Genomic DNA, 24,678 nt, shown 5'->3' with positions numbered 1-24,678 from the left:
AACCAGATCACGGTGAAGAATAAGTACCCCCTTCCGCTCATTCCGGAGTTATTTGATCGTCTGAGGGGGGCTAGAATCTTCACCAAACTGGACCTCCGTGGGGCATACAACCTGGTTCGTATCCGTCAGGGGGATGAATGGAAGACGGCATTCAACACCCTGGACGGCCACTATGAATATCTGGTAATGCCCTTTGGCCTCTGTAATGCTCCTGCCGTCTTTCAAGAGTTAGTCAATGACATCTTCCGGGACCTTCTCTACTCCTGCGTAGTGGTGTACCTGGACGACATCTTGGTCTTCTCTCCGGATCTCCAGACTCACCGGAGGGATGTTCGTCAGGTCCTGCTCAGGCTCAGGCAGAACCATCTCTACGCTAAATATGAGAAGTGTCTCTTTGAGCAGACCTCGCTTCTGTTTCTGGGCTACATTATCTCTCAGACCGGCCTACAAATGGATCCTGAGAAACTGTCTGCCATCGAGAAATGGCCCCGACCAGAGGGGTTGAAGGCTATTCAACGGTTCCTGGGCTTCGCCAACTATTACCGCCTCTTCATCCCGCACTTCTCTTCCCGGACTGCCCCAATTTCCGCGCTCACCCGTAAGGGTACTAATCCCAAAGAGTGGCCGCCCGAAGCAGAGGAGGCCTTTCTTTCCCTAAAACAGGCCTTCTCTTCCGCCCCGGTGCTGCATCGCCCGGACGGCAACAAGCAGTTCTTCCTGGAAGTTGACGCCTCCTCCTCTGGAGCCGGAGCGGTACTTACACAAAAATCATCTTCCGGGAGAATGGTAACTTGTGGCTTCTTCTCCAAACTCTTCTCCCCTTCTGAGCGCAACTATTCCATAGGAGACCGAGAGTTATTGGCCATCAAGTTGGCGTTGGAGGAGTGGCGTTACCTACTCGAGGGGGCTCTTCATCCGGTAATAATTTACACTGACCACAAGAACTTGGCTTACCTCCAGCATGCCCAGAGACTTAACCCGCGCCAAGCCCGGTGGTCCTTGTTTTTTGCTCGCTTTGATTTTGTTCTTCATTTTCGCCCGGCTGACAAAAACGTCAAAGCAGACGCCTTGTCCCGATCCTTTCTGGTGTCCGATCTCGAGGAAGAACCTAAACATATCATCGATCCCGCAGGTGGCTCCCGTGAGTCTAAATCGTCTCCCTCCCGGTAAGACGTTTGTTTCAGTACCTGATCGGGAGAAGATCCTACACTGGGGCCATTCGTCTAAACTAGCTGGCCACGCCGGTCAGGAAAAGACCCTCCAGCTTATTGCCCGGCACTATTGGTGGCCTACCCTGCACAAGGACATAATAGACTTTGTTTCTGCCTGTGTGTCCTGCGCCTGCAACAAAGTCCCGAGACATCTGCCAGCCGGACGCCTCCTTCCGCTTCCTGTACCTGCTGCCCCCTGGCAGCATATAGCAATGGACTTTATAACTGATCTCCCCGTCTCTGCCGGTTGTACGGTCATTTGGGTGGTCGCTGACCGCTTTTCCAAGATGGCTCACTTTATTCCCCTGCCAGGCCTTCCGTCTGCACCCGAGCTGGCTAAAGACTTTATCCGCCACATCTTCCGTCTTCATGGCCTGCCCCTCCACATCGTGTCGGATCGTGGGGTACAGTTCACCTCACGTTTCTGGAGAGCCACTTGTAAACTACTAGACGTCACCCTGGACTTCTCTTCCGCTTACCACCCACAGTCCAATGGTCAAGTGGAGCGGATCAATCAGAACCTGACCAGTTACCTCCGGCACTTCGTTATTGCCCACCATTCTGACTGGGTGGATCTCCTACCATGGGCCGAGTTCTCTTATTATAATCACGAGAGCGAATCCTCCTCCAAATCCCCGTTTTTTGTAGTCTTTGGTCAGCATCCTCGGATTCCTTTTCCTGTCTCCACCTCTGTGGACAACCCGGCTGCGGAATCTCTCGTTAGCAAATTTTCCTCCATATGGGAGAGTACCCGGTCCGCACTCCTTCTGTCATCCGAGCGTATGAAAAGACACGCTGACAAAAAACGCCTGGATCCTCCACAATTTCGTCCAGGAGATAAAGTCTGGCTCTCATCTAAATATGTTCGACTCAAGATACCTTCTTACAAGTTAGGGCCTCGGTTCATCGGTCCTCTGGAGGTCATCAGTCAGATCAACCCGGTGGCCTATAAATTGAAACTCCCGGACAACTTACGGATCCCTAACTCCTTCCATGTATCTCTCCTCAAACCCGTGGCGCTTAACTCTTTTTCTAAGTCTACAGGTACGCCTCCTGCTCCGGTTTCTGCTGAGGACGAGTTTGAGGTAGAGAACATTCTTGCCACCAAAAGGGTAAGAGGAAAGACCTTTTTTCTGGTAGATTGGAAGGGGTGTGGTCCTGAGGAGAGAACGTGGGAGCCCCGGGAGAACATCCATGCCCCTCTCATCCTAGCTAAATTTCTATCTGACCTAAAAAAGGGGGGCCTAAAGGGGGGGGTACTGTAGTGCCGGCGTCCCTGCCCTCTGCTAGGCAGGGACGCTGTTCCCCTCACCGCTCTGCTCCGTGCCCGGCGTCCCTCTCCCGCTCTGCTGGCAGCGCGCGCTCCTTCCCGGCCACTGTGCTTAGGGCGCGCGCGCCCTCCCTCCTTCTTAAGGGGGCCGCGCGCGCCGTCCTAAGGAGTCCCCGGCCAATGGCCGGAGGACTTTACCATATATAAGGCACCTCCTCCAAAATGGAGGTGCCCGAGCAATGTTGTTGCACTGTTCTACTCTGCTTCAGCCCTCAGGTCCCATTGCCAGTTACCTGCCAGTTACCTGCCTGATTCCTGCCAGATTCCTGCCAGCTTGCTGTCCTAATCCTGCCTGATTTCCTGTTACCTGCCTGCCTGCCTGAGGTCCGACGGTCTGCCTTACAACTCCGGTCAGTCTGTCTAAGGACCAACTTGCCCGCTCACCTGGGAGCGCACATCAGCTACCTGCCTGCCTGCCTGAGGTCCGACGGTCTGCCTTACAACTCCGGTCAGTCTCTCTAAGGACCAGCTTGCCCGCTCACCTGGGAGCGCACATCAGCTACCTGCCTGCCTGCCTGAGGTCCGACGGTCTGCCTTACAACTCCGGTCAGTCTGCCTAAGGACCAGCTTGCCCGCTCACCTGGGAGCGCTTCTCCGCTACCTGCCTGCTTGCCTGCCCGGAGGCTCCGCCGTCACGTGCTGTGACCACCAGCTATTCCAGAGACTCTTGCCCGCTCACCTGGGAGCGCTTCTCCGCTACCTGCCTGCTCGCCTGCCCGGAGGCTCCGCCGTCACGTGCTGTGACCACCAGCTATTCCAGAGACTCTTGCCCGCTCACCTGGGAGCGCTTCTCCGCTACCTGCCTGCTTGTCTACCTGGAGGTTCAGCCATCACAGGTCGTACCAGCCCGTTCACCCATAGACTGTCCCGGTCACTTGCCGTGACCTCCAGCCCGTTCACCCAGAGACTGTCCCGGTCACTTGCCGTGACCTCCAGCCCGTTCTTCCAGAGACTGTCCCGGTCACTTGCTGTGACCTCCTGCCCGTACACCCAGAGACTGTCCCGGTCACCTGCTGTGACTGCCTGCCTGGTCGCCACCCGCTCCCTTACAAGGACCGCCCCCTTGTATAGTAGCTCAGAGGTTCCGCTTCCCAGACCCGTTACACTCGGTACAAAAATATATATTTTCCATGTATCATATTGCTACATAAGTTTAAATAAAGCTAGATCAGATTTTCAGACAAGTTCATAAAGTAGATAAAGAAAGCAAAATAAATCGAATCAGTCAAAAATATTAGACTTTGTATTTTTTTTTAAATTAAGAAAATTATCCAATATTAAATGTTTGGCAGCAGCAAAAGTATGCAAACTTTTAGGATTAGCAGATAATTTGAGGGTGAAATTAGATTCTGGTGTACAATCTGATTTATTTAAAGAATAGAGATCTAACAAAGTTTAATGTTCACATTACATTTGTGGAAGTGTATGATGGCTCAAACAAAGGAGATTTCTGAGGACCGCAGAAAAAAAAAAGTTGTTGATGCTCATCCGGCTGGAAAATGTAAAACAACAATCTCTAAAGAATTTTGACTACACCAATCCTCAAACAGAAAGATTATGTTACAAATGGAGGAAATTCTAGACCATTATCACCATCCCCAGAAGTGGTCAACCAACAAGGATCACTCCAAGAACGAGATACAGTGTGGTGAAAAAGTGTTTGCCACCTTCCTGATTTTTTATTCTTTTGCATGTTTCTCACACTTAAATGTTTCAGATCACAAAACAAATTTAAATATTGTAAAAAATATATACAGAATGTGCTAACATAAAAATGAGGATCAATCTAGTAAGAGGTTTGATCCTACCTGATCTAGACCATAATAAATGGAGAGCTGACTCCTGTATATGCAGTCCGCCGGTACAACCGGCTCTGATGAAGGTGCAGGTAACAGCTGTATTTCTAAAGTCCAGCTACTCCGTCTAGTTGGAGCACGCTAGCACAGCATGATTGCTGGCATTCCGCCTGTTTGGCGGGTCAGTGGAGCAAACACGGAGGGTCAGTGCTGGTGAGTGCTGTGAGCTTGTGAGCGGCAATGTGTTCAATGCTCCGTAGCTGGCCTGATTAAGCTAGGGGAGGTGCGGTTTACCTGCTCCACAGACGCTCTGGTGAATATGAAAACTTGGACGTCTGGTGATTGTGAAGATGCGATGGATGAGTTCCACTAGATCTGAAAAAGTAGGATTAATGAGCTAAATGCAGGTCATTTCTGATGTAAGGAAATGGATCAGTCCTCAAAGTACAGCATGGTGTGTGTGGCGCCCTGCTGCGCATTGGTGCCACAGAACCCAAAAGGGTGCATGGATGGACTTCTCCACAAGAGGTCCTCACACATTCACACACCTCCACCCTACCACCTCAGACGAGCAGATGGAGCCCGTTAGGGATATATATAGGGAGGGTGGAGCCAGGCAGCTCAGTTTAGTGTTTAGTCTGAAGTGAGTTCAGAGTGAATTGTGCAGTCTAGAGCTCAGAGTTGAGCAGAGAGCGTGCCGATGCTCAGAGAGCGGTGAAGATGCTGCACACCAGCTGCCGAGTAGTGAGGGCCCCGAGTGTTGTCGACGGCGAGGAGAAAAGGAGAGTGGAGCTAAGGGGGCAGAGGAGCATAGTAAGCTCACCCCGTTATACAAACCGGACACCTGGTCCGAATCTACAGGGACCCTTTACACCCAGTAGGGTTAACCGGAATCCCAGGAGGACTACAAGTCCCTGGCAAACCTGAAGCTAGACACCTACAGGACCAGGAACCACAAAGGCCCCAACGTCCAGGGAAAGTGGTTACCAACCAGAGGTCCTACTTCTGAGCAACAGGTGAAGTAAAAGCAGGACACATAGTCTAGGCTCAGTTGCAGGCTGGCCAGGAACATACACAGAGACAGACACGGATCAGGAGGCCCTATACCCGCTCACTGGGGTGAAGTCCAAAAGTGCGCCCTTCACCTGGAGTACCCTGGAGCATACCTAACAACAGCACCAGTAAAGGTAATGAAGCAAATCCCCTGTCTCTGTCCGTTACTTCTGCTGCGCCATCGCTCCCCCTGCACCACAACGCCCAGTGCAAACTGCATCGTTTTCACTCCCCGGAGGCCTGCTCCACCTGTGGGGAGCCGTTCCATCTCAAGCTGCCCTATCATCTGTCACAGCGGTGGTGATCCTCACCAGACACCACAGGTGGCGTCATAACAAATCCCCTATAAATATCCCCTTTTTGCACTGACTACCCTGGGTCACGGACCGGGCCAGCCACCATGATCTCCCCCAAAAGCAGCCATAAGGCCCGGCTGCCGAGTACCCCACGGCCCTGGGGGCGAGTCATGTGCCAGCTTGTCACATCAGTGTCTGCAAGTAAAGTTGCTCAGTGTTGGAGTGATGTCACTGAAACTGTGAGCCTCTCAGTGATCAGAGAATTCTCCCAGCAATATCCGACGCGTTTCTGAGGATACGACCTCCTTCATCAGAGATTACCAACACAAAGAGCATGATTATCTTTATAGGTGACTGTCCATTCAAATTGGCCCCTAGGCTTTCCCTCCTCAATTAAATGCAAAAAGCTTAAGTTCATTATTGAGAACATATGGTTTCAGAGAATTCATAGTAAAAATCCATTTACTCTCTACTTTCGACATTTGATTAATGTAGTTTCCTCCTCTCCAATGTTTCCTGACATTCTCTATTGCCCAAAAGGTGGTACCCATTAATTTTCCATCATGTACGTTTTTGTAGTGTAATGAAAGGTGATGACCTGTAAATTGTTTTATAATATTCAAAGCGTGTTCCTTCCTTTTACTTTCAGTTCTCTTTTGGTTCGTCCTATATATTGTTTTTGGCATGGGCACTGTATACAATAAATAATACCTTTTGAACTGCACGATATATGGGATTTAATAGTGGACGTTTCAGCTTCATTGTTAAAAGAAAAAACTGGTTGGTTTATTAATGTTGCCCTGTACATTATGCCTGTTTTACAAGGAAAAAATCCTTTCTTAATTCTCACACTTTTCTTATCTCCACAATTACGTACCACCCTTGGGGCTAACTGATTCGCCAGATTCTTCGCTTTCTGATAAATAAATATATATTTTTTATATTGTGTTTATCATTCAGCACGTGGGTTACTAGTGCATTTTCAGAACGCAGCTTTCCAGTGTTTTATTACATTTAGTGGCAGCGCTATTGCAGATTTTTTCCATTTTGAAATTAAAATATTAGACAAAGATAACACAAGAAAATGAAAAATGCAGTTTTTAAATGAAGGTCTTAATTATTAAGGGAAAAAGAAATCCAAACCTACAGGGCCCTGTGTGAAAAAGTGATTGCCCCTTAATCCTAATAACTGGTTGGGTTAGCAACAACAATTGCAATCAAGTGTTTGAGATAACTGGCCATTAGTCTTTTACAATGCTCTGGATGAATTTTGACCGACTCATCTTTGCAAAATTGTTGTAATTCAGCCACATTGGAGTGTTTGAGTATGAACCACCTTTTTTAGGTCATGCCACAGCATGTCAATCAAATTAAGGTCAGGACTATGACTAGGCCACTCCAAAGTCTTAATTTTATTTTTCTTAAGCCATTCAGAGGTGGACTTGCTGGTGTGTTTTGGATCATTGTCCTGCTGCATAACCCGAGTGCTTCTAAACTTGAGGTCGCAAACAGATGGCCGGACATTCTCCTTCAGGATTTTTTGGTAGACAGCAGAATTCATGGTTCCATTTATCACAGCAGACTTCCAGGTCCTGAAGCAGCAAAATAGTGACAGACCATCACACTACCACCACCATATTTTACTGCTGGTATGATTTTCCTTTTCTGAAATGCTGTGTTACTTCTACGCCAGATGTAATGAGTCATACACCTTCCAAAAAAATTCAACTTTTGTCTCGTCAGTCCACAGAGTGTTCTCCCAAAAGTCTTGACTATCATCTATATTTTTTCTGGCAAAACTGAAACAAGCCTTTATGTTCTTTTTCCTCAGCAGTGCTTTTTGTCTTGGAACTCTGCCATGCATGCCACTTTTGGCCAGTCTCTTTCTTATGGTGGAGTCATGAACACTGACCTTAATCGTGACAAGTGAGGCCTGCAATTCTTTGGATGCTGTTGTGGTGTCTTTTGTAACCTCTTGGAGTAGTCGCAGTGCTCCTGGGGGAATTTTGGTTGGCTGGCCACTCCAGGGAAGGTTCATGCTGCTCCATGTTTTCACCATTTGTAGATGTTTTCACCATTTGTAGATAATGACTCTCACTGTGGTTCGCTGGAGTCCTATAGCTTTAGAAATGGCTTTATAACCTTTTTCCAAACTGATAGATCTCAATTTATTTCTCACTTGTTCCTGAATTTCCTTGGATCGCAGCATGATGTCTACCTTTTGAGGATCTTTTGGTCTACTTCAGTTTGTCAGGCAGGTCCTATTTAAGTGATTTCTTGATTGAAAACAGGTGTAGCAGTAATCAGGCGTGTGTGGCTAGGAAATTGAACTCAGCTTCCCAAAAATGTGATAAACCACAGTTAATTTACAATCCTGCCCTTCTTTATTGGCACCCATGAAGTTTAAGCACATAAGGTGGAATATCTCTGAAAAAAATTAATCAAGTGAAACAGTTTTTCTGTATAGAGCACTCGTGTTAAATACAAAAGAGCAAATGATAAGCAACAATTTAAAATAAATATCAATGAGAGGCAAAAATAGAAAAACCTAAAGCTTGCTGTGTCACTGGTATTGGCACCCTTTACATTAATTTTGTATGGAAACACATTTTGACTCACCTGTGGTAAATCACAAAAGAGATTCACTTGTGAATAATTGTCGGTGCCCATGTGACATGAATTAGCCAATGAGTGATGACTTCAGGGTTTTACATTTAAGTGTGAGAAACATGCAAAAGAATAAGAAACCAGGAAGGTGGCAAACACTTTTTCATACCACTACATACCACTATATAGACCGGACAACCCCTTTAACTTTATTCTTTTTTTAGCATTCTTTTATATATTGACTTGTGTACTTTGTGCCATTTTCTTTCTACATAACCTATAATATATTGAGATTCAGCTCATGTACAAATGTCCTGACATTTTCCTTTAGAATTTTCTGGTTGAATTCAGAATTCTGGCCATCCTGGCCCAGATGCAGTAAAACAGGCCCAAACTATAATATTACCACTATGGTTTTTCATGGATAGTTTTTTTTGCAATAATGCAACATTTTTCTTTCTTTCTTTCTCCAAACATAATGCATCTTACTTAATCCAAAAAGCTTTATTGTTGCCTCATTCATCGATGAAACATTGTTCCAGTAAGGTCTCTAGGTGATTTTTAGCAAACCGTAGTTGAGATTAAATTTTATTTTTGAAGTGGAGTGTTTTTTTTTCTTGCAATCCCACCACGCATATCACTGTTTTTCAGTGTCCTCCTAATGAACAGTAACATTATCTAAAGTGATCGAGGCCTTCAGTTACTTAAAGGATACTATGGGTTAATTTGTGATCCTGTAGACTATTATACAGTTATATGAAAAAGTTTGGGCACCCCTATTAATCTTAAGCTTAATGTTTTATAAAAATAGGTGTTTTTGCAACAGCTATTTCAGTTTGATATATGTAATAACTGTTGGACACAGTAATGTTTCTGCCTTGAATTGAGGTTTATTGTACTAACAGAAAATGTGCAATCTGCATTCAAACAAAATTTGACAGGTGCATAAGTATGGGCACCTCACCAGAAAAGTGACATTAATATTTAGTAGATCCTCCTTTTGCAAAAATAACAGCCTCTAGTCGCTTCCTGTAGCTTTTAATGATTTCCTGGATCCTGGATGAAGGTATTTTTGACCATTCCTCTTTACAAAACAATTCCAGTTCAGTTAGGTTTGATGGTCGCCGAGCATGGACAGCCCTCTTCAAATGATCCCACAGATGTTCAATGATGTTCAGGTCTGGGAACTGGGATGGCCATTCCAGAACATTGTAATTGTTCCTCTGAATGAATGCCTGAGTAGATTTGGAGCGGTGTTTTGGATCATTGTCTTGCTGAAAGATCTATCCTCTGCGTAACTTCAACTTTATCACTGATTCTTGAACACTATTGTCAAGAATCTGCTGATACTGAGTGGAATCCATGCGTCCCTCAACTTTAACAAGATTCCCGGTGCCGGCAATGGCCACACAGCCCCAAAGCATGATGGAACCTCCACCAAATTTTACTGTGGGTGGCAAGTGGTTTTCTTGGAATGCTGTGTTTTTTTGCCGCCATGCATAGCGCCTTTTTGTATGACCAAATAACTCAATCTTGGTTTCATCAGTCCACAGGACCTTTTTCCAGAAAGAAATTGGCTTCTCCAAATGTGCTTTTGCATACCTCAGCTGACTCTGTTTGTGGCGTGCTTGCAGAAACGGCTTCTTTCGCATCACTCTCAGATACAGCTTCTCCTTGTGCAAAGTGCGTTGTATGGTTGACCGATGCACAGTGACACCATCTGCAGCAAGTTGATGCTGAAGCTCTCTGGAGGTGGTCTGAGGATTGTCCTTGACTGATCTCACCATTCTTCTTCTCTGCCTTTCTGATGTTTTTCTTGGCCTGCCACTTCTGGCCTTAACAAGAACTGTCCCTGTGTTCTTCCATTTCCTTACTATGTTCCTCACAGTGGACACTGACAGGTTAAATCTCTGAGACAGCTTTTTGTATCCTTCCCCTGAACAACTATGTTGAATAATCATTGTTTTCAGATCATTTGACAGTTGCTTTGAGGAGCCCATGATGCCACTCTTCAGAGGAGATTCAAACAGGAGAACAACTTGCAAGTGGCCACTTTAAGTAGCTTTTCTCATGATTGCATACACCTGGCTATGAAGTTCAAAGCTCAATGAGGTTACAAAACCAAAAAAAGTGCTTTAGTAAGTCAGTAAAAAGTAGGTAGGAGTATTTAAAACAAGAAAATGATAAGGGTGCCCATACTTATGCACCTGTCAAATTTTGTTTGAATGCAGATTGCACATTTTCTGTTAGTACAATAAACCTAATTTCAAGACAGAAACATTACTGTGTTCAACAGTTATTACATATATCAAACTGAAATAGCTGTTGCAAAAACACCAATTTTTATAAAACATTAAGTTTAAGATTAATAGGGGTGCCCAAACTTTTTCATATAACTGTATAATAGTCTACAGGATCACAAATTAACCCATGGTATCCTTTAAGTAACTGAAGGACTCGATCACTTTAGATAATGTTACTGTTCATTAGGAGGACACTGAAAAACAGTGATATGCGTGGTGGGATTGCAAGAAAAAAAAACACTCCACTTCAAAAAGAAAATGTAATCTCAACTACGGTTTGCTAAAAATCACCTAGAGAGGTTACTGGAACAATGTTTGATCGATGAATGAGGCATCAATAAAGCTTTTTGGATTAAGTAAGATGCATTATGTTTGGAGAAAGAAAGAAAGAAAAATGTTGCATTATAGCAAAAAAAACTATACATGAAAAACCATAGTGGTAATATTATAGTTTGGGCCTGTTTTACTGCATCTGGGCCAGGATGGCCAGAATTCTGAATTCAACCAGAAAATTCTAAAGGAAAATGTCAGGACATTTGTACATGAGCTGAATCTCAATACATTATGGGTTATGTAGAAAGAAAATGGCACAAAGTACACAAGTCAATATATAAAAGAATGCTAAATGAAGAATAAAGTTAAAGGGGTTGTCCGGTCCTAAATAAAAAGTCTGCAGTCACTCTGTGTGACTGCAGACTTGTGAATCCCCCCAGAGCAAGCATAACACATACATGACCGCAGTTCCTGGCTCAGAAACCGGCGAATCCTTGCAGCGCACAGTGCGTGCGCTGGGGGGATTCATGAGTCTGCAGTCTACACACAGAGTGACTGCAGTCTTAACAATTTAGTCCGTATTATCCCTTAAAAATGTTTGGAAAGGCCAAGTCAATGTTCTACTTAATCATGCTGAATTGTTGTGCAGAACCGAAGAGAGTAGTTTATGGAATAAAGCCCATCAACACACAGTATATATAATACATATTTTTGACTCATTATTTTAATTTGACTTTCTTCATCAACTTTTAGGACTTGCATGGAAATATGATTTAGTTTAAGGTCAAATTTATGCAGGAATATGAAACATTTTGAAGAGCTCGTAAATTTTCAAGTGCCATTATTTACGACTGTAGTATGAAGGGATCATCTTTTTTATTTCATATTGAATAACTGCTAAAGGGGTTTCCAAGGAATAGAATATTGATGACATAACCACTAGCAGCTGGAAGTACAGAGTGAACAGAGCAGTAATCGCATACATCCATATATCATGTAGTAGGCATTCTCAGGTAGCGTAGCTCAGCTCTTATTCACTTTAAAGGTGACTATACATTACATGGAACTGTAATGTTCTGGTTCAGTACACTGTGTACATCTGATGACCATGGGAACTGTTAACAGACCTGTTGGTGGATATTGGATGTCCACAGATCTAATATTGATGACCTATGGCAGTGGGCTGTTTTGGTCATTTGCACAAAAGGAATAGAAAATTGCATAAATTTGCCAGGTCCAGTGAATTCCCCAAAATATTACATATTTTTGATTTTCATCAAATCAATTCAGTCATCTCTATTGAGTATTAGATTGTCCTTTAAAACTCCAGATGGTATATTAAATGTGGATTTATTTTGTGTACATTAATATTTTTATAGCATATTGGTTAAAGCTGGGAGCTTTCACCTGCATGGACTATCATTAGGGTGAATAACATTAGTCCGGCATGCACCTCGTTGGATATTCCAGGTATATTTAATTGTTTATAACCCTTGTCTATCAGGTGAATGTAATCTTCAATAAAAGTTTATTTATATTGGGCCTATATTGCAGTCCTCTTTCAGTTTTTACACAATACTTTTCTTTCTGTTATTATTCTCAGCTCTGCCATTGTCCAACAGCTTGCTTGACCTGACCTTAAATCCAACCTCTCTGCTTTTTCTGTACACAGGTTGACAGACAGGAGAACAGGCCAAAACATTTCTGTGATCCATCTTGCATCTCTGCTGACATCAGGCAATGGGCAGCAAGTTAGCAGATGACAGACACTTAATGGTTGCCACAATGGTGAGATTGTTTCACCATTGTTATGAAGTATCTTGCATAGTATTTTGGAGGTGCTGCGGTGGGCAGTTAATTGTCTGCATGGATGTTGGCGCTCTATAAAAACACACAGACGACTAGTTAGGCACTTTTTACTGTGTCTCCCCAGCACCCTCTTCTACACCTTTTCACTTTAATTGCACACTTATCCCTTTTATATTGTAGGTTTTATAATGCACACTGTTTATAATATACCCTTTAAAAATCCAGTTTTCCTAGATTAATTATAAGTGAACCCTATAATGCTGCAGATTCTTCAACTGTAAAGGAAATTTCAACTGAAGACAACTTTCTTGATTAAAAAAAAAGTTGAAAGTGTCTATCATTTCGTATACGCAAACTCAAGTTATAAACTAATTGAATTGTGCAAGCATTATTGATTCACATCATTTGTCAAGAAAATGAACGATTACTTGCATTCTTGAAAGCAGCATGACATTACTTGTCCTTGAGATGATTTTTATTTTCTTTGTAAGGCTTATTCCAAGCATAAAACATTGCAGGTTATTTACAGTTATTGTCAATTGGATATTAAGGTTTATTGATCAGATGGCAAGAGGTAGATAAAAATGATTGTTTTTCTTATACTTTAGCCTAATTGCATGACTTAATGTTAGAACTAAATTGATTGCAGCAAATTCATAAATACACATAACATTCTGTACTCAATCACAAAATGTACTCAATTAATTGCACTTAACTCTTCCTAACATATAACGTACTGGCAAGTACCGCCTGGGACGGAAATTCAGTTCTGATATTTGAAATCACACAGACCCATGCTGATCCTGTCCTCTTCCCCAGATTGGGGTTTCTAATATTAATAATACCCTGACTGGAGCAAATCGAGATTTACCTTCCGGTATGGATAAAGAAAGAAAGAAATTACAAAGTTTCGCTTATAGTTTGCAATGTTAAACACAGACAGCACATGGACAGCACACTGACAGCACATGGATGGCACATGGATGATCACAACAGCCCCCTTTTTATACAATGCGATGGTCATCACAGTCACCTATACCATATGATAGTCACCATGTATGGCTATGTTTTAACTGACTTAGGACTTAAGCAATGAAATTTATCTTCATATGTTACTCCATTAATTTGATTGTAATTACTAGTACTGCCTACCCATCCTCTTTTTATTTGTCCCCTATAAAGAATGATGCCCCCAGCCCAAGGAATGATGCCCCCAACTCAGGCCCAAAAATCTAAGAAAAATTAAAAAAAAAAACTTTATAGCCACCTAATCCTTTATAGCCACCTAATCTTTTGTAACAGTGGGCATGGGCGGCAGGATTCAGTTTGGTCATTGCACCACCCAATAACCACTGAATGATGCCGGCCTTGAGCAGGCTGAAAGTAGCCTACATCTTGTTGGAGTAGATGATGAAACTCTCTCCTTCACCTGAGGACACCTGTACTGTTGAGAGTGTCACATTCAAAGTGGCCCACAGCTGGACTAGTCCATCTGGCATTTGCCAGATTTACCCCATACCCAGTTCAGCTCTGAGTACTAGTATGTTATATGTTGAGTCCCCTTCATTGTTGCAAGCTATGGAGCTGAACTTGCACCATTCGAGAAAGACACTGTCAGTATTTTTAGTATCACAGTGCACAATTTGAGTGCACAATAGCCCATCAACATACAAAGCGCCCATCATTCCATAAAAGTCTGATTTTCAAAATAATAATAGGAAAGCATCATAAAACAGAAGAAAAAAATTAAATAGAGGGTTTTATTTTAAACAATACAGCAAAAAAATGCAATAAGAAGCAATCGAATTATTGCATCTATCCTAAAATACTATTAATAAAAAATTCCGCCCGCCAGACAAAAAAGTAGCCCTCATAAGTTTCACTGATGGAGAGAAAAAAACGTTAGAGGTCCAAAAATATAGTGACATGAGTGAATTTTATGAATTTCTGAACCAAATCCACAGTTGCAAAATTACATTTTTTGCACAATTTCATCGCATTTTATTTATTTTTTTCCCATTTTCAAATACTTTGAATGGTAAAATAAATGTTTTTATTCAAAATACAAATCATATATCAAAAAGTAATGGATCTTGGAATAAAGGGAGGAAATAAAAAGAAAGAGTTATTTCTTGGAAGAAAGAGAGAAAAAAAGGCGCAAAACCGGAATATCGTCCTGTTTATTAGAAATACGCATAAAAGAAAGATTGAATCAACCAGTCAAAAGGAGTTAATGCTAATTTGAATGTTTATGCATATATGAAACCTGGTCTCTGTTTTTTCTATTTTTCAAGGGAATTTATTGCATTTTCTTTGCTGATTATTTCTTTGCTGATTATTTTTTACTGGTTATTGCATATTTTGCACCACATAAATACTGCTTTTAAAGTGGATGACCAGTCATGAAAATAGGAACAGGTGCAAAACCAGTAGACATACAGTACTTAATTCTTTGGAATATAAAAAAAAATATCATACAAATTGGATAAAAACATTGTCAGTAAGTAAGAACATGCTGGGGTTACATTACTCTCAAAACATATATTGATAAAAAAAATGATCCTCCGAGGTCTGAAGCTGAAAAAAACACCCACATATACAGTACCTTCTCTGAAAAATTTATGGCGGACTGGAAAAAATGATCTCCAATTGTTCATGCCAACTTATGAACCTTATCATAGCACAGGAATCTAAAAGATAGGCTACTTTGAAAACAGAAATTACAAATATTGAAACTGATCTGTCCAATTTTTCTAAGTTACCGGATTTTGACAACATATATAAAAAAGTAAAAGAGAATATTGTTAAACTTGAGTCTAATATCATACATACCAATAAGTATAAATTCTGACGTGATTCTTGGACAATAAAAACAACAAAATATATACATAAAAATGTTACAGATTCTATACCAAGTCACCTAAATCAATCCTGAAGAAAAAGACTCCCAGTAGCTATTATAATGGCACTGCAAAAAAAAAAAAGCGTTTTTTTCATCTACAGATCTGGAATCTTTGGACTTCAATCCTGATACTTCAGTTTACAGTTATATGAAAATGTTTGGGCACCCCTATTAATCTTAAGCTTATTGTTTTATAAAAATTGGTGTTTTTGCAACAGCTATTTCAGTTTGACATATGTAATAACTGTTGGACACAGTAATGTTTCTGCCTTGAAATGAGGTTTATTGTACTAACAGAAAATGTGCAATCTGCATTCAAACAAAATTTGACAGGTGCATAAGTATGGGCACCTCACCAGAAAAGTAACATTAATATTTAGTAGATCCTCCTTTGCAAAAATAACAGCCTCTAGTCGTTTCCTGTAGCTTTTAATGAGTTCCTGGATCCTGGATGAAGGTATTTTTGACCATTCCTCTTTACAAAACAATTCCAGTTCAGTTAAGTTTGATGGTCGCCGAGCATGGACAGCCCTCTTCAAATGATCCCACAGATGTGCAATGATATTCCGGTCTGGGGACTGGGATGGCCATTCCAGAACATTGTAATTGTTCCTCTGCATGAATGCCTGAGTAGATTTGGAGCGGTGTTTTGGATCATTGTCTTGCTGAATGATCCATCCCCTGCGTAACTTCAACTTTATCACTGATTCTTGAACATTATTGTCAAGAATCTGCTGATACTGAGTGGAATCCATGCGTCTCTCAACTTTAACAAGATTCCCGGTGCCGGCATTGGCCACACAGCCCCAAAGCATGATGGAACCTCCACCAAATTTTACTGTGGGTAGCAAGTGTTTTTCTTGGAATGCTGTGTTTTTTTGCCGCCATGCATAACGCCTTTTTGTATGACCAAACAACTCAATCTTGGTTTCATCAGTCCACAGGACCTTTTTCCAAAAAGAAATTGGCTTCTCCAAATGTGCTTTTGCATACCTCAGCCGACTCTGTTTGTGGCGTGCTTGCAGAAACGGCTTCTTTCGCTTCTCCTTGTGCTAAGTGCGTTGTATAGTTGACTGATGCACAGTGACACCATCTGCAGCAAGTTGATGCTGCAGCTCTCTGGAGGTGGTCTGAGGATTGTCCTTGACTGATCTCACCATTCTTCTTCTCTGCCTTTCTGATGTTTTTCTTGGCCTGCCACTTCTGGCCTTAACAAGAACTGTCCCTGTGTTCTTCCATTTCCTTACTTTGTTCCTCACAGTGGAAACTGACAGGTTAAATCTCTGAGACAGCTTTTTGTATCCTTCCCCTGAACAACTGTGTTGAATAATCTTTGTTTTCAGATCATTTGACAGTTGTTTTGAGGAGGTCATGATGCCACTCTTCAGAGGAGATTCAAACAGGAGAACAACTTGCAAGTGGCCACTTTAAGTAGCTTTTCTCATGATTGCATACACCTGGCTATGAAGTTCAAAGCTCAATGAGGTTACTAAACCAAAAAAAGTGCTTTAGTAAGTCAGTAAAAAGTAGGTAGGAGTATTTAAAACAAGAAAATGATAAGGGTGCCCATACTTATGCACCTGTCAAATTTTGTTTGAATGCAGATTGCACATTTTCTGTTAGTACAATAAACCTCATTTCAAGACAGAAACATTACTGTGTCCAACAGTTATTACATATATCAAACTGAAATAGCTGTTGCAAAAACACCAATTTTTATAAAACATTAAGCTTAAGATTAATAGGGGTGCCCAAACTTTTTCATATAACTGTAAGTGATTAAGAGAAAATGATCATTCCAATACATCATTCAGAGAATTTCATAATTCAAAAAATGCAAGGGGAGGGCAAAGAACCAACAAGAAGAGATATGAAAAGCTATCCAACACGAAAAAAAGAAATTAACATGTATGTGAATGAATTAATGGATAATATTTTGGTTTTGACACTCACAGTTTTATTGATTGGACAGATCGACGTCATGGCCAGGGGCCTTAATTTTGTCACTGGTCACAACTTTGATCTGTTCAACACTATTCTTGATTTAAATAAATTTGTCTCTTTGCTTACAGTAAGAATGCGTTTTTTGAAGGATTATCCTTTTCTGTATAGAATGCCATTTTAATGCAAAACCAAATGGATGATGATGATAATTTGGAAGAATTGGCGAGGGATCATAATTAATGATGAGTGAGTATGCTCGTCATTACTTGTTACTCGCCCGAGAATCACAGTGCTCGAGATGTTCATTACTCGGCAAGTATTTTTTGAATGTTCGGGTGGGAGCGCAATTCCCTGCCCTGCATTTTTGACGTATATTAGGCAGTCAATTAACATGCAGGGATTGCCTGAGAGTCACTGTAATGCTGTAGCTTTGTTGGTTGCAGCATTATAGTGATTGGCAGGCCGCATTGCATCACTGGGACCCTATGCTCGTCACAGTCTACCAGTCAAACTGGCAGAGTAGGGAGAGCTGCAGCTGAGTGAGGGATAAAATTGGGGCTTATTTTAAACAGGGATTCCACACCACAATTATTAATCTAAACTAACAGTCATTGTAAGGGCTCATTCTGATGGCACATATTGTTATGATCTGCAACAAGAACTAAGGAAAGATAGGGGAAAACTGTCCCTACAGTAAGACTAAGCTGAATCCCTACGATGTAGCAGGCTGCCTGTTCCTAGTGAACAGACCCGCCTTCGTCCTCGGCTAGTCTGAACGAAGACCTATAGAATTAAGGGAGGGGTCCCAAAAAGAACTAAGGACAGGGACAAAATGGGACACCTCCTAAACAGAAGTTGTAGAACACAAAAGACAAACAGACAAAAATGTACTAGAGGTCCCAGAGGACCAAGCGAACTGACAGAGATAGGCACCGAAGCACCAGGCTAGCAAAACAGTCAAACAACACTGAAGTCCTGCAAAGCCAGAAGGGCGGAGCTGTAATATATAGGCAGATGGTCACGTGACCGCAAAACACAAGATAGAAAAAACAAACAGGAGGGTCCTAACACATATTAGGCAAAGATTGTGGAGACCTAGAAGAGTACAGAATAGGGTACATTGCACGTTCTTTCTGCTGCTGGAACTCCCATCAATAGCCCTAGATATCTTGGCTAAAAATATTATTTTTGCTCTTAATCTTGCTAATTTTGGTGAAAAGCAATATAGTGCATCATTTTTACTGCTCCATTTGCTTGTTAGCAGCGTATAGCCAGATTTGGTTGATTTTAATAGCATTGCTGTATTGTGCAAGCAGAGAAACTTGTTCATCATCTCAAGTGGTGAAATATTACTTAGGTAATAATCCTGAATTTTTTTGGAAGCTGACAAATATTATACTCCATTTAAAATGTGGCAGTTTGTTCGTTCAAAACATATCCACACTTGGTCGCTGACCAATACTATCGCTATACCGGCACTGCATAAAAACATGGTCATCAGATATGAGCAAATATTACTACAGTTATAAACCGGTCATTTTTTGCAAGCTGCAAAATATTTTATTCCATTTAAAGTCTGCCAGTTGTGTGTCCAAAACATATCCACACTTGGTCGCTGACCAATAGCATCACTATACCGGCACTGCATCTCTACGTGGTCATCAGACGTGATGAAATATTACTGTGGTAATAATCCTGACATTTTTTGCAAGCTGCAAAATAGTAAACTCCATTTAAAATGGACAAAGCACGTGGTAAGCGATAGGGAAGTGGATATGATGCTGATGGTGCATGCAGAGGCCGAGGCCGTGGGCAAGATGAAACTGTGTCTGCTAATGGAGCACAACAAGCACCCACATCATTTCGACCTACTTTCCTGTCCCACTATCTAGAGGGCCGCGGAACACCGCTCTTGAAGCCTGACCAGTGTGAAAAGGTTGTTGGTTGGATAGCAGATAATGCTGCCAGTCAGTTTGCCATCACCACCCTGTCTTCCACACGGTCCAGTCTCAGTAGCTATGAGTCTGGACCACATATTCCTCACACTGATCTTCCTTCCTCCCACCATGCAGAGTGCCCACAGACAAGTGATCTCACACTTAGACACTCCGAAGAGCTGTTCACATTTCCATTTATAGATTTGGGCCTCTTGCTCGGTCCACGTTAAGCAAGTCATGATGAGATTGCATGTAGCGAAGCCGAAATATTTGAGCAGCCACGGTCACATGAAGGTGACAGAGGGAAAGTGCAGTTACTGTCGCAAGGAGTGGATGATGCTGAGACACAATTGCCAGCAAGTCAGGAGGAGGCCCAGGGTGTGTACGTGGAAGACGACAAAGTCACTTACCCAACCTAGTAAGGTGACATGCATAGCGAGGACAGCAAGTGAAGAGGGGGAGGAAAGCATAGCACCAAGACAGGCAGGAAGAAGCAGTGGGGTGGCTACAGACACAAGGCAGGCAACTGTTTCCAAAAACACCAATCCGAGGGAAGTTGCCAGTCCAACTGTTAGGTCTTCCCAAGTCTGGCTCTTCTTTAAAAACTGTCCAGATAACCGAAAAAAGGCAATTTGCAACATCTGCCATGCCAGCAAACTTCCAGCCTGACCACCACCAGCATGCTTAGGCACATGACAGCAAAGCACCCAACTAGTTGGGCCGAAAGCCAGGGTCCAGAAACAGTGTCTGCAGGAGACACCACTGCCTGTTCTGCTGTTGTGCGTGCATGCCAATTCCCTGTCCATGACACAGGCGAAGATGTCTCTCACCCTGCACCTGTCATTGCACACTTGCAACCACCACCGTTAGCAACCACATTCACATACTTGTCCCAGCATAGCGTTCAGTTGCCCCTACCCCACTCCTTGGAACGCAAGCTCAAATACGCAGCTAACGCCTCGCAGGCCACACTACTAAACTCACACATTTCGCAAATCTTTGCACTCTAACTGTTATCTTATAGGCTCGTGGAGACTAAAGCTTTCTGCAACCTCATGGCGGCGGCTATATTTAGTCCCTAGCCACACTATTTTTCCCAGTGTGCGGTCCTCGTCGTACACAAACACTTGTTCCAGAACTGCCCTTACCAGCGCAGTTACTGGGAAGGTCCACCTAACCACGGACACATGGACAAGTGCTTGTGGCCAGGGGCAGTACATTTCACTGACAGCACACTGGGTGAATATTGTGGAAGCAAGGACCCAATCAGACCCTGGGACGAAACACATCCTCCCGACGACGAGGATTGCGGGCCCTGGGTTAATCAGGATTGCCCCCACATTCTACAGCTCCTGCACCTCCTCCTCCTCCTCTTCAACCTCCATCTCTGAAATAATCACATCATTCGCAAGCTGTACGCACTGCAGCACTACCTCGGCCATTTACGCAATAGCCTCTGCTGAAGATAATCTGGTAAGGTGACAAACCGCACACCGCTGCAGAGTTGTTGAAAGATGTAATAGAGCAGGTAGATCTGTGGCTCTCACCTCTGAACTTACAGACAGGCATGGTCTTGTGTAATAATGGCCGGAACCTGGTGGAGGCTCTGAAGATTGGCAACCTCATACATGTACCATGCGTGGCCCATGTGCTCAACTTAGTGGTTCAGCGGTTTCTCAAAACCTACCCAGATCTGCCTGTGCTGCTTGTGAAAACAAGCTGCATGTGTGCCCATTTCAGAAAGTCAGTTACAGCTTCCACCGCCCTGGAAGTGCTTCAGCAGCGTTTGCAGCTTCCAGCTCACAGACTGGTGTGCGACGTCACCACGCTTTAGAACTCAACGTTGCATATGTTGGGAAGGATTTGTGAGCAGCAGAGGTCAGTTGTTGAGTACCAACTTCAACACACCCATCGGTATTCCTATCAGCCTCCGCACATAAGAGCTGATGAGTGGGCATGGATGTCAGATATCTGTGCCACTCTCCACAACTTTGAAGACTCCATGAAGATGGTGAGTGGCGATGACGACATGATTAATGTAACCATCCCGCTTCTCTGTCTACTGAATTACTCGCTGCTCACAATTAAAGAGGAGGCATTGCAGGCAGAGCACAATGAAATGGAGCAAGGAACTATACTGAGTGATGCTACACAGCCCAGCTTCATCTCATCTCAATGCATATTGGGTGATAATGAGGAGGAGGAGGAGGAACAGAAGCTCGTTTCCTGATCTACCAATGATACTACCCACACCACATTCATACCATCTGTTCAGCATAGATGACCTTAACAGAGGGAGGAGGAGGAGGAGGAGGACCAGGAGGAGGATGAGGAGGAGAACATGAACAGTTGTCCTCCTGGTGGGGACAGGGAAGTCTTGGCTGTTGGCAGTCTGGCACACATGGCTGAGTTTATGTTCCGCTGCTTTTCCCGTGACCCTCATGTTGCACGCATTTTGGGCAACAGTAATTACTGGTTGGTCACACTTCTAAACCCATGCTACAAGGACAACTTTCTAACTCTCCTTGCCGTGGCGAGGTCTATTAAAGTGTTGCAATACCAGAAGGCCCTTGTAGAATTATTTAAAAAAATTCCCATATGAAAACACTGGTGGCAGAGGTCACAGTTCCTTGGACAACCATGGAGTACAGGCAAGGGAGACACAAACCAGATGCAGCAGAGGCAGGGGAACACTGTCAAAAGTCTGGGACAGTTTTCTCAGACCCCCCAAGCCCCCAGGCCCTAATGCACAAGCAAGGAGGGAAACGTTTTGGAACATGCTGAAGGAGTACCTTGCCGACTGTACCAGTGTCCTCCGTGATTCCTTTATGCCTTACAACTATTGGATATCCAAACTAGACTCTTGGTATGAACTGTCTATGCCTTGGAGGTCCTGGCATGCCCAACCACTATCACTTTATCAGAGCGGGTTTTTAGTGCTGCCCGGGGTATTATAACTGATAGGCGCATCCGCCTGTCCACTGAAAATGCTGACAGGCTGATTCTTATAAAAATGAACAAGGGCTGGGTTAGGACAGACTTCTCGACACCACTGGATGATAACAGTGGAACATAAACTCAAATCCAGTGTTTTTCTTTTGGAGGGTCTATTCCCATGCACCACTTCACACCCAGACATACAGTACAGACCAAAAGTTTGGACACACCTTCTCATTTAAAGATTTTTCTGTATTTTCATGACTATGAAAATTGTTCATTTACACTGAAGGCATCAAAAGTATGAATTAAAACGTGTGGAATTATATACTTAACAAAAAAGTGTGAAACAACTGAAAATATGTCTTATATTCTAGGTTCTTCAAAGTAGCCACCTTTTGCTTTGATGACTACTCTGCACACTCTTGGCATTCTCTTGATGAGCTTCAAGAGGTAGTCACCGGAAATGATCTTCCAACAATCTTGAAGGAGTTCCCAGAGATGCTTAGCACTTGTTGGCCCTTTTGCCTTCACTCTGCGGTCCAGCTCACCCCAAACCATCCCGATTGGGTTCAGGTCTGGTGACTGTGGAGGCCAGGTCATCTGGCGTAGCAACCCAACACTCTCCTTCTTGGTCAAATAGCACTTACACAGCCTGGAGGTGTGTTTGGGGTAATTGTCCTGTTGAAAAATAAATGATGGTCCAACTAAACGCAAACCGGATGGAATAGCATGCCGCTACAAGATGCTGTGGTAGCCATGCTGGTTCAATATGCCTTCAATTTTGAATAAATCCCCAACAGTGTCACCAGCAAAGCACCCCCACGCAATCACACCTCCTCCTCCATGCTTCGCGGTGGGAACCAGGCATGTAGAGTCCATCTGTTCACCTTTTCTGCGTCGCACAAGGACACGGTGGTTGGAACCAAAGATCTCAAATTTGGACTCATCAGACCAAAGCACAGATTTCCACTGGTCTAATGTCCATTCCTTGTGTTCTTTAGCCCAAAGAAGTCTCTTCTGCATGTTGCCTGTCCTTAGCAATGGTTTCCTAGCAGCTATTTTACCATGAAGGCCTGCTGCACAAAGCCTCCTCTTAACAGTTGTTGAACAGATGTGTCTGCTGCTAGAACTCTGTGTGGCATTGACCTGGTCTCTAATCTGAGCTGCTGTTAACCTACGATTTCTGAGGCTGGTGACTCGGATAAACTTATCCTCAGAAGCAGAGGTGACTCTTGGTCTTCCTTTCCTGGGGCGGTCCTCTTGTGAGCCTGTTTCTTTGTAGCGCTGGATGGTTTTTGCAACTGCACTTGGGGACACTTTCAAAGTTTTCCCAAATTTTCGCACTGACTGACCTTCATTTCTTAAAGTACTGATGGCCACTCGTTTTTCTTTACTTAGCTGCTTTTTTCTTGCCATAATACAAATTCTATCAGTCTATTCAGTAGGATTATCAGCCGTGTATCCACCAGACTTCTGCACAACACAACTGATGGTCCCAACCCCATTTATGGGGCACGAAATCCCACTTATTAAACCTGACAGGGCATACCTGTGAAGTGAAAACCAGAGAATGCCAAGAGTGTGCAAAGCTGTCATCAAAGCAAAAGGTGGCTACTTTGAAGAACCTAGAATATAAGACATATTTTCAGTTGTTTCACACTTTTTTGTTAAGTATATAATTCTACATATGTTAATTCATAATTTTGATGCCTTCAATGTGAATGTACAATTTTCATAGTCATGAAAATACAGAAAAATCTTTAAATGAGAAGGTGTGTCCAAACTTTTGGTCTGTACTGTAGGTATATGCTTCAGGATTTCGTCTATTTGATGTCATACTCCTTCTTCTCCTTCTCCTCATCCTCCACCACCATATCACCAAGGTGGCTATCATGCAACACCCACATCATTTTTTTTTAAGGGTGTTTATGATGCCCGTAGGAAATATTTTTAGAGGCCTACCTCTACCATTCTATAAAATATATATGTGTATTCCCCAGGGTTAAATGTTTTTCAGCCCATTATGGTAGGACGACTAGCTCGGCCACTTCCGAAAGTTGACTCAGGAACCCGGGTTTTCTTTGCAGGCTTTATTAACAGCATAAAGCTCTGCACTCCAGCAAAGTAAATGCAGCCTTACTTGGCTAAACAACAAAACCAAATATAAACTATAGCACAGTCCATATATGTGTGTGCGGGTTGCACACACAAGTTATGTCCAGCCTTCAGCTCACTCCTGAGCTATGGCTGTCCAGTCTGGAGACCTTGCCTCTCCTA

General features: G+C 43.1%; 1 protein-coding gene across 2 annotated transcripts in view; it reads right to left on the bottom strand.

The window, feature by feature from the left end:
- Positions 1-24,678, bottom strand: part of PTH2R (parathyroid hormone 2 receptor) — a 2,210,872-nt gene that overhangs the window by 675,730 nt on the left and 1,510,464 nt on the right. The gene's annotated exons all lie outside the window — the stretch shown is intronic.

The sequence above is a fragment of the Phyllobates terribilis genome, unplaced genomic scaffold (genome assembly GCF_046119375.1).
Source record: "Phyllobates terribilis strain yellow unplaced genomic scaffold, ASM4611937v1 Scaffold_9__5_contigs__length_417890890, whole genome shotgun sequence".
Taxonomy (NCBI): Eukaryota; Metazoa; Chordata; class Amphibia; order Anura; family Dendrobatidae; genus Phyllobates; species Phyllobates terribilis.
The sequence above is the reverse complement of the archived record's forward strand: the minus strand, read 5'-3'. Positions and strand labels throughout refer to the sequence as shown.